Raw genomic sequence first — 12266 nt, forward strand, 5'->3', positions numbered from 1 at the left:
TTTTTTTTGTGAGGTCTTGGATAGGAGAATCATGAATTTTTTTTTTCTTTTTCTTCGTTTTATTGAGATGGAGTTTTGCTCTTGTCGCCCAGGCTGGAGCGCAATGGTGCGATCTCGGCTCACTGCAACCTCCGCCTCCCCAGTTCAAGCGATTCTCCTGCCTCAGCCTCCCAAGTAGCTGAGATTACAGGCACCCGCCACCATGCCCAGCTAATTTTTGTATTTTTAGTAGAAACAGGGTCTTGCCATGTTGGCCAGGCTGGTCTTGAACTCCTGACCTTGGGTGATCCACCACCCTCGGCCTCCCAAAGTGCTGGGGATTACAGGCATGAGCCACCACGCTCAGCCGAATCATGATATTTTTTAATTTTTTTTTTTTTTTGAGACGGAGTTTGGCTTTTGTTGCCCAGGCTGGAGTGCAATGGCGCGATCTCGGCTCACTGCAACCTCCACCTCCCGGGTTCAAGCAATTCTCTTGCCTTGGCCTACTGAGTAGCTAGGATTACAGGCACCCACCACCATGCCTGGCTAATTTTTGTATTTTTACAGGTATTTTTTATAGGTATAATAATTCATTGTGCAAGTGGGGAAAGTGAGGCATAGAGAAGTTATGTTGAGCTGGCCAGTATATAACTTGTGTAAAAATTGGGCCTAGACATAAGAGTAATCAAATAGATCAATGAAAGATAGCAGAGAACTGAAAAAGAGACCCACATTGCAGTCATTTGATTTTCAACAAAGGTAACAAGAAATCTAGTGGGGAAAGGAGTTTTTTCAACCAACGGTGCTGGAACAACTAGATACCCAGATCTGGGGAAAGACCAGGCATGGACATGTCTGTAATCCCAGCACTTTAGCAGGCTGAGGCAAGAAGATCACTTGAACTTAGGAGTTCGAGACCAGTCTGGGCAACATAGTAAGACCCTGTCTCTACAAAACAAAATAAAATTAGTTAAGCATGGTGACGTCTGCCTGTGGTCCCAGATACTCAGGAGGCTGAGGCAGGAGGATCACCTGAGCCCAGGGAGGTCGAGGCTGCAGTGAGCTGTGATTGTGCCACTGCACTTCAGCGTGGGCAACACAGTAAGACCTTGTCTCAAAAAAAAAAAAAAAAAATCAAACTAACATATGGAGAAAAAGTGAACTTTGACCACATACCCCACACCATTCACAAAGATTAATTTGAGATGGATTAGAGACCTAAAACTCTTCAGTTTTAGTACTGTACAGTGAAACATCTAGAGAAAACCACAAGAGAATATCTTTGGGATTTAAGGGTAGGCAAATACATCTTAGAGGAGACAGAGAAAACAATAATTACAAAAAACCAAAACTTATCAATTTAGATTTCATCAAAATAAAAAACTTCCACTCATCAAAAGAAACTGTTAAGAAAAGAGTAAGTGGGCTGGGTGCAGTGGCTCATGCCTGTAATCCCAGCACTTTGGGAGGCCAAGGCAGGTGGATGACCTGAGGTCAGGAGTTTGAGACCAGCCTGACCAACATCATGAAATCCCATCTCTACAGGAAATACAAAAATTAGCCGGACGTGGTGGTGGGTGCCCGTAATCTCAGCTACTCAGAAGACTAAGGGAGAAGAATCACTAGAACCCGGCAGGCAGAGGTTTCAGTGAACCAAGATTGTGCCACTGAGCTCCAGCCTGGGCGACAGAGTGAGACTCCATCTAAAAAAAAGGAAAGAAAAAGAAAAAAATAAGCAAGCCACAGACTGAAAAAAAATTTGCAAAACATATATCGAATAGATGCCTATTAGTTAGAAAGAGAAAAACAGGAACTTCACGGTGGAGAAATCTGGCAGATTCCACTTTTAACCGTGTGACCTAAGTTAATATCACCGGTAACGGGACTGATGGACATCACATGTATCATGACAGGCTGCACTGAGAAGGACCCAATCTCTCTTCTGTGGTATTCCTGAAAAAAAAAAAAAAAGCGTATCTTCAATCTAATCCTGCAGGAAGATCAGACAAATACAAAATGAGGGAAATTCTGCAAAACAGGTGGCCTACTCCCTTCAAAAGTATCAAGGTTGTAAAGGACAAAGAAATACGAGAAACTGTTCCAGATTACAGGAGACTAAAGAGACATAATTGAATACAGCGTGTGATCCCAGATAGTACCAAACAGAGAACACTGATGAGACAGCTGGTGAAATATGAAGAAGGTCAAAGTTTAGATAATACTATTATATTAATAGTTTCCCGATGTGCATAATTATCACTGTTATGAACAGGATGTACTTTTTAAATTTTTTTTTTTTTTTTTTGAGACAGAGTCTCGCTGTGTCGCCCAGGCTGGAGTGCAGTGGCCGGATCTCAGCTCACTGCAAGCTCTGCCTCCCGGGTTTACGCCATTCTCCTGGCTCAGCCTCCCGAGTAGCTGGGACTACAGGCACCCACCAACTCGCCCGGCTAGTTTTTTGTATTTTTTAGTAGAGACGGGGTTTCACCGTATTAGCCAGGATGGTCTCGATTTCCTGACCTAGTGATCCGCCCATCTCGGCCTCCCAAAGTGCTGGGATTACAGGCTTGAGCCACCACGCCCGGCCACCTAAATTTTTAATTACTTAAAAAACTGTTATTTTATTTTATTTTTTTTAGAGACAGGGTCTTGCTATATTGCCCAGGCTGGACTCCTCTGCTGAAGCCATCCTCCTGCCTCAGCCTCCTGAGCAGCTGGGGCTACGGATGTACATCACTATGCCCAGCTAGGATATATTTTTTAAAAGGAAATACACTCTGAAGGATTTAGAGGTAAAAGGGCATCCTGTCTGCAACTTACTCTCGAACATATTAAACATTTTGTTTATACATATGTGCACATATATAAGTATGTACATATTTATAGATGGAATAACTGATAAAGCAAATAGGATAAAACATTAACATTTGGGGAATGTGGGTAAAGGGACTATGGGAATTCCTAGTACCATTTTTGCAACATTTTGGAAGTCTAAAATTACTTCAAAATAAAAAATGTGTGTAGATGTATATCTGACAAGCAACTCATATTCAGAATGTATAAAGAATGTCATACTTATAACTCTATAAAAACACAAAACCCAATTAAAACCTGAAGCCTAGCACTTTGGAAGGCTGAGGCGGGAAGATTGCTTGCACACAGGAGTTTGAGATCAGCCTGGGCAACATAGTGAGACCCCTTCCTCTACAAAATATTAAAAAAGTAGTCAGGCATGGTGGCATGCACCTGTGATCCCAGCTCAATACAAGCTGGCCCGCCAACACAATATTGGGAGGCTGAGACAAGAGGATTGCTTAAGCCCAGGAGTTCGAGGCTACAGTGAGCTATGATCATGCCACTGCACTCCAGCCTGAGTGAAAGAGCGAGATCCTGTCTCTAAATTAATTAATTAATTTAATTAAAACAGCTTTTTATAAAACTGGACAAAATATTTGAAGGAACATTTCACAAACAAACATATGTGAAAGGGAAATAACTACATGAAAAGATGCTAAAAATCAGAAGCTATTGTGGAAATGCAAATTAAAACCACAATGCAATACTATCAAATGAAAAAGATTGACAGCACCAAATATTAGCAAAGATATGGAGCAACTGGAGCTTTCATATATTGTTAGTGGGAGTGTTAACTGTAAAGAAGTTTTTTGTTTGTTTGTTTTTGGCTTTTTTTGAGACAAGATCTGGCTTTCTCATCCAGGTTGGAATGCAGTGGTGCAATCTCGGCTCACTGCAACCTCCACCTCTTGGGTTCAAGTGACCTCCCACCTCAGCCTCCCAAGCAGCGGGGACTACAGGTGCACACCACCATGTCTGGCTTATTTTTGTATTTTTGTAGAGACGGCGTTTTGCCATGTTGCCCAGTCTGGTCTTGAACTCCTGGCTTCATGTGATCTGTCCATTTCAGCCTCCCAAAATGTTGGGACTACAGGTGTGAGCCACTGTGCCCAGTCCGCCAACACAATATTGAAGGAGAAGGAGAAAGTCAGAGGATTGACATTACCCAATTTAGAGACTTACTATAAGGCAGTGTGGTATTGCTAAAAGAACAGAAAAGCAGATAGCTGGAACTGAACAGACAGCCCAGACAGACAAGCACGGATATAGTTAAAGGATCTTTTTCAAAGGAGCAAAGGCAATACAACGGAGTGTCTTCTTTTCTTTTCTTTTCTCTTTTTCTTTTCTTTTTTTTTTTTTTTTTTTTGAGACGGAGTCTCGCTGTCACCCAGGCAGGAGCTGCCCAGTGGGCCGCGATCTCAGCTCACTGCAAGCCTCGCTCGCCCAGCGTTCAGCGCCATTCTCCTGGGCCTAGCCTCCCGAGTGCTGGCGACTACAGGCGCTCCGGCCACGTCGGGCCCCCGGGCTAGCTTTTTTGCTATTTTTAGTAGGAGACGGGTTGTCACCATGTTAGGGCCAGTTGGATGGGGGTCTCGATCTCCTGACCTCGTGATCCACCGTCTTGGGCCCCCCAAAGTGGCTGGGATTAACATGGCTTGAGCCACCGCGCCCTTGCCCTTTCTCTTTTGCTGTTTTCTTTTTTTCTTTTCTTTTCTTTTCTTTCTGGAGGACAGTCTTCACTCTCGTCCATCCTAGCGCTGCGAGTCTTAGCTGGCACGAGTCACAACTCACGCAGCCCCATCTCCCTGGGCCCTCACCGATTCTCTCACTTAGCCTCCCGATTACCTCGGACAGAGGTGCACACCACCAAGCCTGGTATTTTTAAAGTCTTTTTGTAGAGATGGCGGGTCTCAGCCAATTGCCCCAGGCTGGCCTGAACCCTTGGGCTCAAGGCGATGCTCCTGGGGCCACAGCCTCCCAAGTGGTTGGGATTAGCAGGCATGAGCCACGCTAACCCAGCAGTGTTTTCAATAAAGGGGTGCTGGAACAACTGGACATCCATATGGCAAAAAAAAAAAAAAAGATCTAGACATAGACGCTTATATTCCTTATACAAAAATAAATTCAAAATGAGTCATAGGAGCTTAACCATGCAGAGACTATAAAACACGGGATTGACAACAGGGCAGGTGCCCCGTGGCCCTCACCTATATCCCAGGCACTTTGGATGGCCAAGGCGGGTGCGATCATGGAGCGTCAGGGAGTTTGATACAGCGTGACCACATTGCGCGAACCAACGATTTACTAAAATAATACAAATCAGCCGGGCCATGATGGCCCACACACCTGTAATCTCAGCTACTCAGGAGGCCTGCAGGGCAGGAGAATTGCCCTTGAATCCAGGGAGGCAGGGAGGTTGCAGTGAACCAAGATTGCGCCACTGCACTCCAGCCCTGGGGGGTTGAGGTGACGGGAGCCAAGACTCCTCTCAACAACAAACAAAAATACATAAGAGAAATCTAGGTGACTTGGTTTTTGCGCAATGACTTTTTAGTCATTGACACCAAAGTCATTGATTCATGAAGGCATAATTGATGATTATGAAAATGTTTCATGAAATTAGAAACGTCTGCTCTGGAAAGATACCATCAAAGAATGGAGAGACAAGCCACAGCTGGAAAGAAAAAATTTTACAAAAGACATGTCTGATAAAGGATTGTTATTCCAAAATACAAGCGAGGCTCTTAGAACTCAATGATTAGGAGGCTGGGCTTAGAACCACATGATTAGAGGCTGGGCCGCGTGGCTCACGCTGTAATCCATGCACTTTGGACGAGCCGAGACGGGCGGATCACGAGGTCAGGGGAGATCGACCATCCTGACGTAACACGGTGAAATCTGCGCTCTCTACTAAAATACAAAAAATATAGCCGGGGCGCGGTTCCCAGGGCGGCGGGGCGCCTGTAGTTCCAGACCTTACTCGGCGGAGGGCTGAGGCAGGAGAATGCCGTCGCGCCGGGGAGGCGCGAGCTTGCCAGGTGAGTGGAGATCTCGCCCGCCACTTGCACCTCCGCCTGGGCGACAGAGTGAGACTCCGTCCTCAAAAAAAAAAAAAAAAAAAAAATTAACTGCGGCACAGTGGTGCATGTCTATAATCCCAGCTACTCCAGAGGCTGAGGCAGAGAATTGCTTGAACCTGGGAGGCAGAGGTTGTGGTGAGCCGAGATTGCGCCACTGCACTCCAGTCTGGGCAACAAGAGCGAAACTCCGTCTCAAAAAAATAAAATAAAATAAAATAAAATAAGAAGAACTCAACAATTAGAAAACAAACAGCCCAATTTAAAAATGGACCAAAGACCATAACAAATACCTCACCAAAGAAGGTATACAGATGGTTGATAATCATATGAATAGATGTTCCACATCATATGTCATCAGGGAAATGCAAATTAAACAACAAGAAGATACCACTACAGACCTTTTAGGGTGGCCAAAGTTCACTGACAACACGAAATGCTGACAGAATGTGGAGCAGCAGGAACTCTTATTCGTTGCTGGTGCGGATAGGAAATGGTACCATCATGCTGGAAAACAGTCCGGCAGTCTCCTACAAAACAAAACATTATCTTACCATTTGGGCCGGACACGGCGGCTCACACCAGTAATTCTAACACTTTGGGAGGCTGAGGTGGGTGGATTGCCTGAGCTCAGGAGTTCAAGACCACCCTGGGCAACACAGTGAAACCCCATCTTTACTAAAAATACAAAAAATTAGCCGGGCGTGATGGCGGGTGCCTGTAATCCCAGCTACCCAGGAGGCTGAGGCAGGAGAATCGTTTGAACCCAGGAGGCAGAGGTTGCAGTGAGCCGCGGTCAGGCCATTGTACTCCATCCTGCGCAACAGAGCAAGACTCCATCTCAAAAAAGAAAAATTAAAAAAGAAATATTATCTTATCATTTGATCCTGTGATCCAGCTTCTTTGTATTTACCCAAAGGAGTTGAAAACTTCTGTCCATGCAAAAACCTGCACGGGGATGTTTATAGCAGCTTTGCTCGTAAATACTAAAACTTGGAAACAACCAAGATGTCCTTCAGTAGGGAGTGGAGAATAAACTGGTACATCCACACAGCAGAATATTACTCAGTTCTAAAAAGAAAGGAGCTATCAAACCATGAAAAGAAATGGAGGAAACTTAAATGTCATTTCAATGGCAAAAACCGCAGTAACTTTTGCATCAACCTAGGAAGTGAAAAGAACCCAATCTATCAAGACTCTAAACTGTGTGCTTCTGACCACATGATGTACTACAAAAAAGAAAAACTGGGGCCGGGAGCAGTGGCTCACGCCTGTAATCCCAGCACTTTGATAGGCCAAGGCAAGCGGTTCACAAGGTCAGGAGATCGAGACCATCCTGGCTAACACGGTGAAATCCCGTCTCTACTAAAAATACAAAAAAAATAAGCTGGGCGTGGTGGTGGGTGCCTGCAGTCCCAGCTACTCAGGAGGCTGAGGCAGGAGAATCACTTGAACCCAGGAGGCGGAGGTTGCAATGAGCCGAGATCATGCCACTGCACTCCAGCCTGAGTGACAGAACGAGATTCTGTCTCAAAAAAAAAGAAAGAAAAACTAAGGCCAGGTGTGATGGCTCACGTCTGTAATCCCAGCACTTTGGGAAGCTGAGGCCCACAGGTTACTTGAGCTCAGGAGTTCAAGACCAGCCTGGGCAACATAGTGAGACCCCATCTCTATAAAAAAAAAATTACAAAAACTAGCCAGGTGTGGTGGCATGCACTCAGTCCCAGCTACTCAGGAGGCTAAGGTGGAAGGACCTTTTCAGCCCAGGAGGCAGAGCCCAGCCTGGGCAGCAGAGTGAGGCCCAGTCACAAAAAAAAAAAAAAAAAAAAAAATTTAAGACAGTGAAACTACTTAATATGATATTATAATGGTGTATAGATGTTATTATACATTTTTCCAAATCCATAGAATGTACATCAAGAATGAACTCTAATGGAGGCCAGGCATGGTAGCTCATGTCTGTAATCCCAGCACTTTGGGAGACCAAGGCGAGCAGATCACTTGAGGTCAGGAGTTCAAGATCAGCCTGGCCAAAATGGTGAGACCCTGTCTCTATTAAAAATACAAAAATTGGCCAGGTGCAGTGGCCCATGCCTGTAATCCCAGCATTTGGGAGGTGGAGGTAGGCAGATCACGAGGTCAGGAGTTCGAGACCAGCCTGGCCAATATGGTGAAACACCATCTCTACTAAAAATACAAAAATTAGCCAGGAGTGGTGGCACGTGCCTATAGTCCCAGCTACTCAGGAGGCTAAGGCAGAAGAATCGCTTGAACCCAGGAAGTGGAGGTTGCAGTGAGCCAAGATCACAGCACTGCACTCCAGCCTGGGCAACAGAGCAAGATCCTGTCTCAAAAAAAAAATATATATATATATATATATACACATATATATGTGTGTGTGTATATATATACACACACATACACAAAAATTAGCCAGGTGTGGTGGCATGTGCTTGTAATCCCATCTACTCAGGAGGCTAAGGCAGGAAAATTGCTTGAACCCTGGAGGCAGAGTTTACAGTGACCTGAGATCGTGCCACTGCACTCCAGCCTGGGAGACACAGCGAGACTCTGTCCCCAAAAAAAACAACAAAAAAAGAGTGAACCCTAATGGAAACCATGGACTCTGGGCGGTAGAGATGTGTCAGTGTTGGTTAATTGATGGTAACAAATGCACCCCTCTGGTGGATGAAGTTGATAACATGGGAGTCTACGGATACACATGCAGGGGATGAGGGTATATAGGAAGTCACTGTACCTTCTGCTCAACTTTGTTGTGAACTTAAAACTGTTTTAAAAAAATAAAGTCTGAAAAATAACTGCTCCAAAAAAAAGGTCTATTTTAAAAAAATGTAGGAGACATGACAAAATATGCCAGGAAAAATCCATAAAGCCAAGGACAATCGTGAGCAAGCAATACAGATTTGAAAACCAGTCCCTGAACTTAATCAGGGCCCAAGCGTACACCAAAGACCTAGGTAGAAAACAGTCTGAGGAAGGACCAGGTTGTCTTTGGGGGAGCTGGCAGAGATACCGTATGCATGGTGTCAACATAGCCAACATATAATTTCAGACTATGTTAAAGATCCATAGAGCCCAGATAAGGTTTTTTGTTTGTTTTTTTGTTGTTTTTGTTGTTTTGTTTGTTTCTTTGTTTTTGTTTTCATCTTTTTGAGATGGAATGTCACCCTGTCGCCCAGGCTGGAGTGAAGTGGCGGGATCTTGGCTCACTGCAACCTCTGCCTCCTGGGTTCAAGCGATTCTCCTGCCTCAGCCTCCCTAGTAGCTGGGACTACAGGCGCTCTCCACCACACCCGACTAATTTTTGCATTTTTAGTAGAGATGGGGTTTCACCATGTTGGCCAGGGTGGTCTCAAACTCCTGACCTTGTGATCCACCCACCTCAGCTTCCCAAAGTGCTGAGATGACAGGCATGAGCCACCACGCCCAGCCCAGATAAGATTTTATTCGGTTTTATGCTTGTATGACTTCTGCCTTCCCTGGACTTCATATCTAATTTCTTTAACAGTTTCATCAGCTTCATTCTTGAGTCATACTTACTTAATAAACAAGACAAGATCAACAACAAGAAAGGTGGAAGAACATAACTGGTTTACCTGCACAGGAGCTAAATATTTTGCAATTCCATTGGCTGAGCGCAACACGAGGAGGATGACTAAGAGGAGCACACATGCACAACTGCTGCGTGGGAAACAGGGTGGCAGCAAGTGGGTTGTCCTTGGAAGCTCAGCTTCAAGCAATGTTCTGTACCACTGAGTATCAGCAGCCGCTGACAAACCTGCTCGGCCTGTTGACACAGTTCGGGGCAGCTCTGTCCAGGGCAGGGTAGATGGCTGTGCACAAATAACTAGCAACGTGATGCAGGCTTCCCATGGTGAAATCAAAACACCAAAGGGCAGCCAGTCTTGACTTGTTCCTACTCTTCAAAAAAAGCTTCTGGGTGGTACTTAGGGATTCTGAATATGCAGGACACACAGAGGTAACCAGGGAGATGCTTACCTGGCAGAGAAGACACCATGATCACCTAACCAGGGAGTACACAGAGACAGCTAATAGATGCAGAACCCTTCCTTCATGTTTGAAATTCAAATTTATAAAAGGCTTAAATATAATACATACTTATATACAAAAATTCAAAAAGTAGCCGGTGCAGTGGCTCACACCTGTAATCCCAGCACTTTGGGAGGCCGAGGCAGGTGGATCACCTGAGGTCAGGAGTTCAAGACCAGCCTGGCCAACATGGTGAAACCCCTTCTCTACTAAAAATACAACAATTAGCCAGGTGTAGTGGCTCATGCCTGTAGTCCCAGCTACTCAGGAGGCTGAGGCAGGAGAATCCCTTGAACCCGGGAGGCAGAGGTTGCAGTGAGACCAGATCATGCCATCGCACTCCAGCCTGGGGGACAAGAGGGAGGCTTCATCTCATCTCGAAAAAAAAAAAGAAAAAAAGAAAAAAGAAAATAAAAAAAAAAAAGTAGAATTGAAAAATAATAAAAAGGAGTTTATTATTTTAATTAAGTTTAAAAAATTATCGTATTTCCCGTTGTAAAAGTTATTTCTTTGCTTTTCCAGGAATAACCTTGGGAAAAACAAAAAGCCTATAAACTCAAAGGGAGGCTAAGACAGCGAAGAATCTCTCTGGACCAGGGCGACCGCGGGAGATTGCAGAGAGCTGAGATCGCATCACAGGCACTCCAGCCTAGGTGGCAGAGAGTGAGACTCTGGTTCTCAAAAAAATAAAAAGACACGGCCGCCGGGGCGTGGGTGGTCACGCCTGTAATCCCCAGCACTTGGGAGGGCCCGAGGCGGCCGTGGATCACCCCGACGGGTCGCAGGAGATGGGGAGACCATCCTGGCTAACACCGGTGAAACCCCGCTCTCTACTAACAATTTACAAAAAATCTACGCCAGGCACCAAAACCCAACAAAAAGTGGTGGGCTGGGTGCACCTGTGGTCCCAGCTACTCTGGGGGAGGCTGAGGCAGGAGAATGGCCCGGTGAACGGGGAGGGTGGGGAGGCTTGCAGTGACGCCGGGATCGCGCCACTGCCACTCCAGCCCGGGGCGGACAGGAGCGAGCCTCTGGTCTCAAAAAAATACATAATAATAATAAAATAGATACAAAGTAAAATAAAAAGTGGTCAATACAATAAATTTTCAGTCACTGATTACTCTCATCAAAACTATTCATTGCAGCACTTCTTTACATGTTAGCATCTGTTTTTCTCAAATGTTAAATTCATACAAATGATTTAAAACTCATACAACTCTTTCAAACTACTTGTTTTGTCCTATGTGCGGTAAGGTACCTTAACAAAAAGGCAGGCATGGTGCCCTTACCTATACAATCCAGCACTTTAGGAGTTTGAGGCTGGAGAATTGCTTGAGCTCAGGAATTTGACGGGACCAGCTTAGGGCAGCACAGGAAAACAGAAAATACAAAGTACGAAATACAAACATTGTTCAGTCGGTGATTCTTCTCATCAAAACAATCATTGCAGCACTTCTTTTTTTATTTTTTTTTTTTTTTTTTTTTGAGACGGAGTTCTCTTACTCTGGCCTGTCCCAGGCTAGAGTGCAGTGTGCGCACATAACGGTATCAACATAGACAGACAGATAGACACCCCAGAATCACAGCACATATACAATACACTGCATACAGAACATACAACAGAAGATAGCATAGAGATACAGAGACCAACCCGCCCCACCAAAAACACAAAAAAAACACCACACCCAAGCTAATTTATAATTCTATTCTTTAGTAGAGACAGTGGTTCTCACTGTGCCAATTAGCCAAGGATGGTCATCGAATCTCCTTACTTTGTGATCCACCCAACCTCGAGCCTCCCCAGTGCCTGCGGACTTCAGTGCGTGAGCCACCGCGCCTCTGTTGGCAGCACTTCTTCACATGTTAACATCTTGTTTTGCATAGCAAGACCACCATCTCTATTTATATATATAAATACTACTGTATATATATTTTTTTTTTTTTTTTTTTTTTGTTTTTTTTTTTTTTGAGACGGGAGTCCTTGCTCTGTGCCCAGGCTGGAGTGCAGAGGCCGGAGTCTCAGGCTCACGTGCAGCTCCCGCCCCTCCCGGGTTTACGCCATTCTCCTGGCCTCAGCCTCCGCCGCACGTCGCCACTGGGACTACAGGCGCCCGCACCGTTCGCGCCGGGCTAGTCTTTTGTATTTTTTAGTAGAGACGGGATTTCACCGTGTTAGCCAGGAGTGGTCTCGATCTCCTGACGCTCGTGATCCGACCCGTCTCGGGCCTCCAGAAGTGCTGGGGATTACAGGTTGAAGCCAACCGCGCCCGCCATTTATTT

The sequence above is a fragment of the Rhinopithecus bieti genome, unplaced genomic scaffold, assembly GCF_001698545.2.
Source record: "Rhinopithecus bieti isolate Rb0 unplaced genomic scaffold, ASM169854v2 scaffold_1368, whole genome shotgun sequence".
NCBI classification, from domain to species: domain Eukaryota; kingdom Metazoa; phylum Chordata; class Mammalia; order Primates; family Cercopithecidae; genus Rhinopithecus; species Rhinopithecus bieti.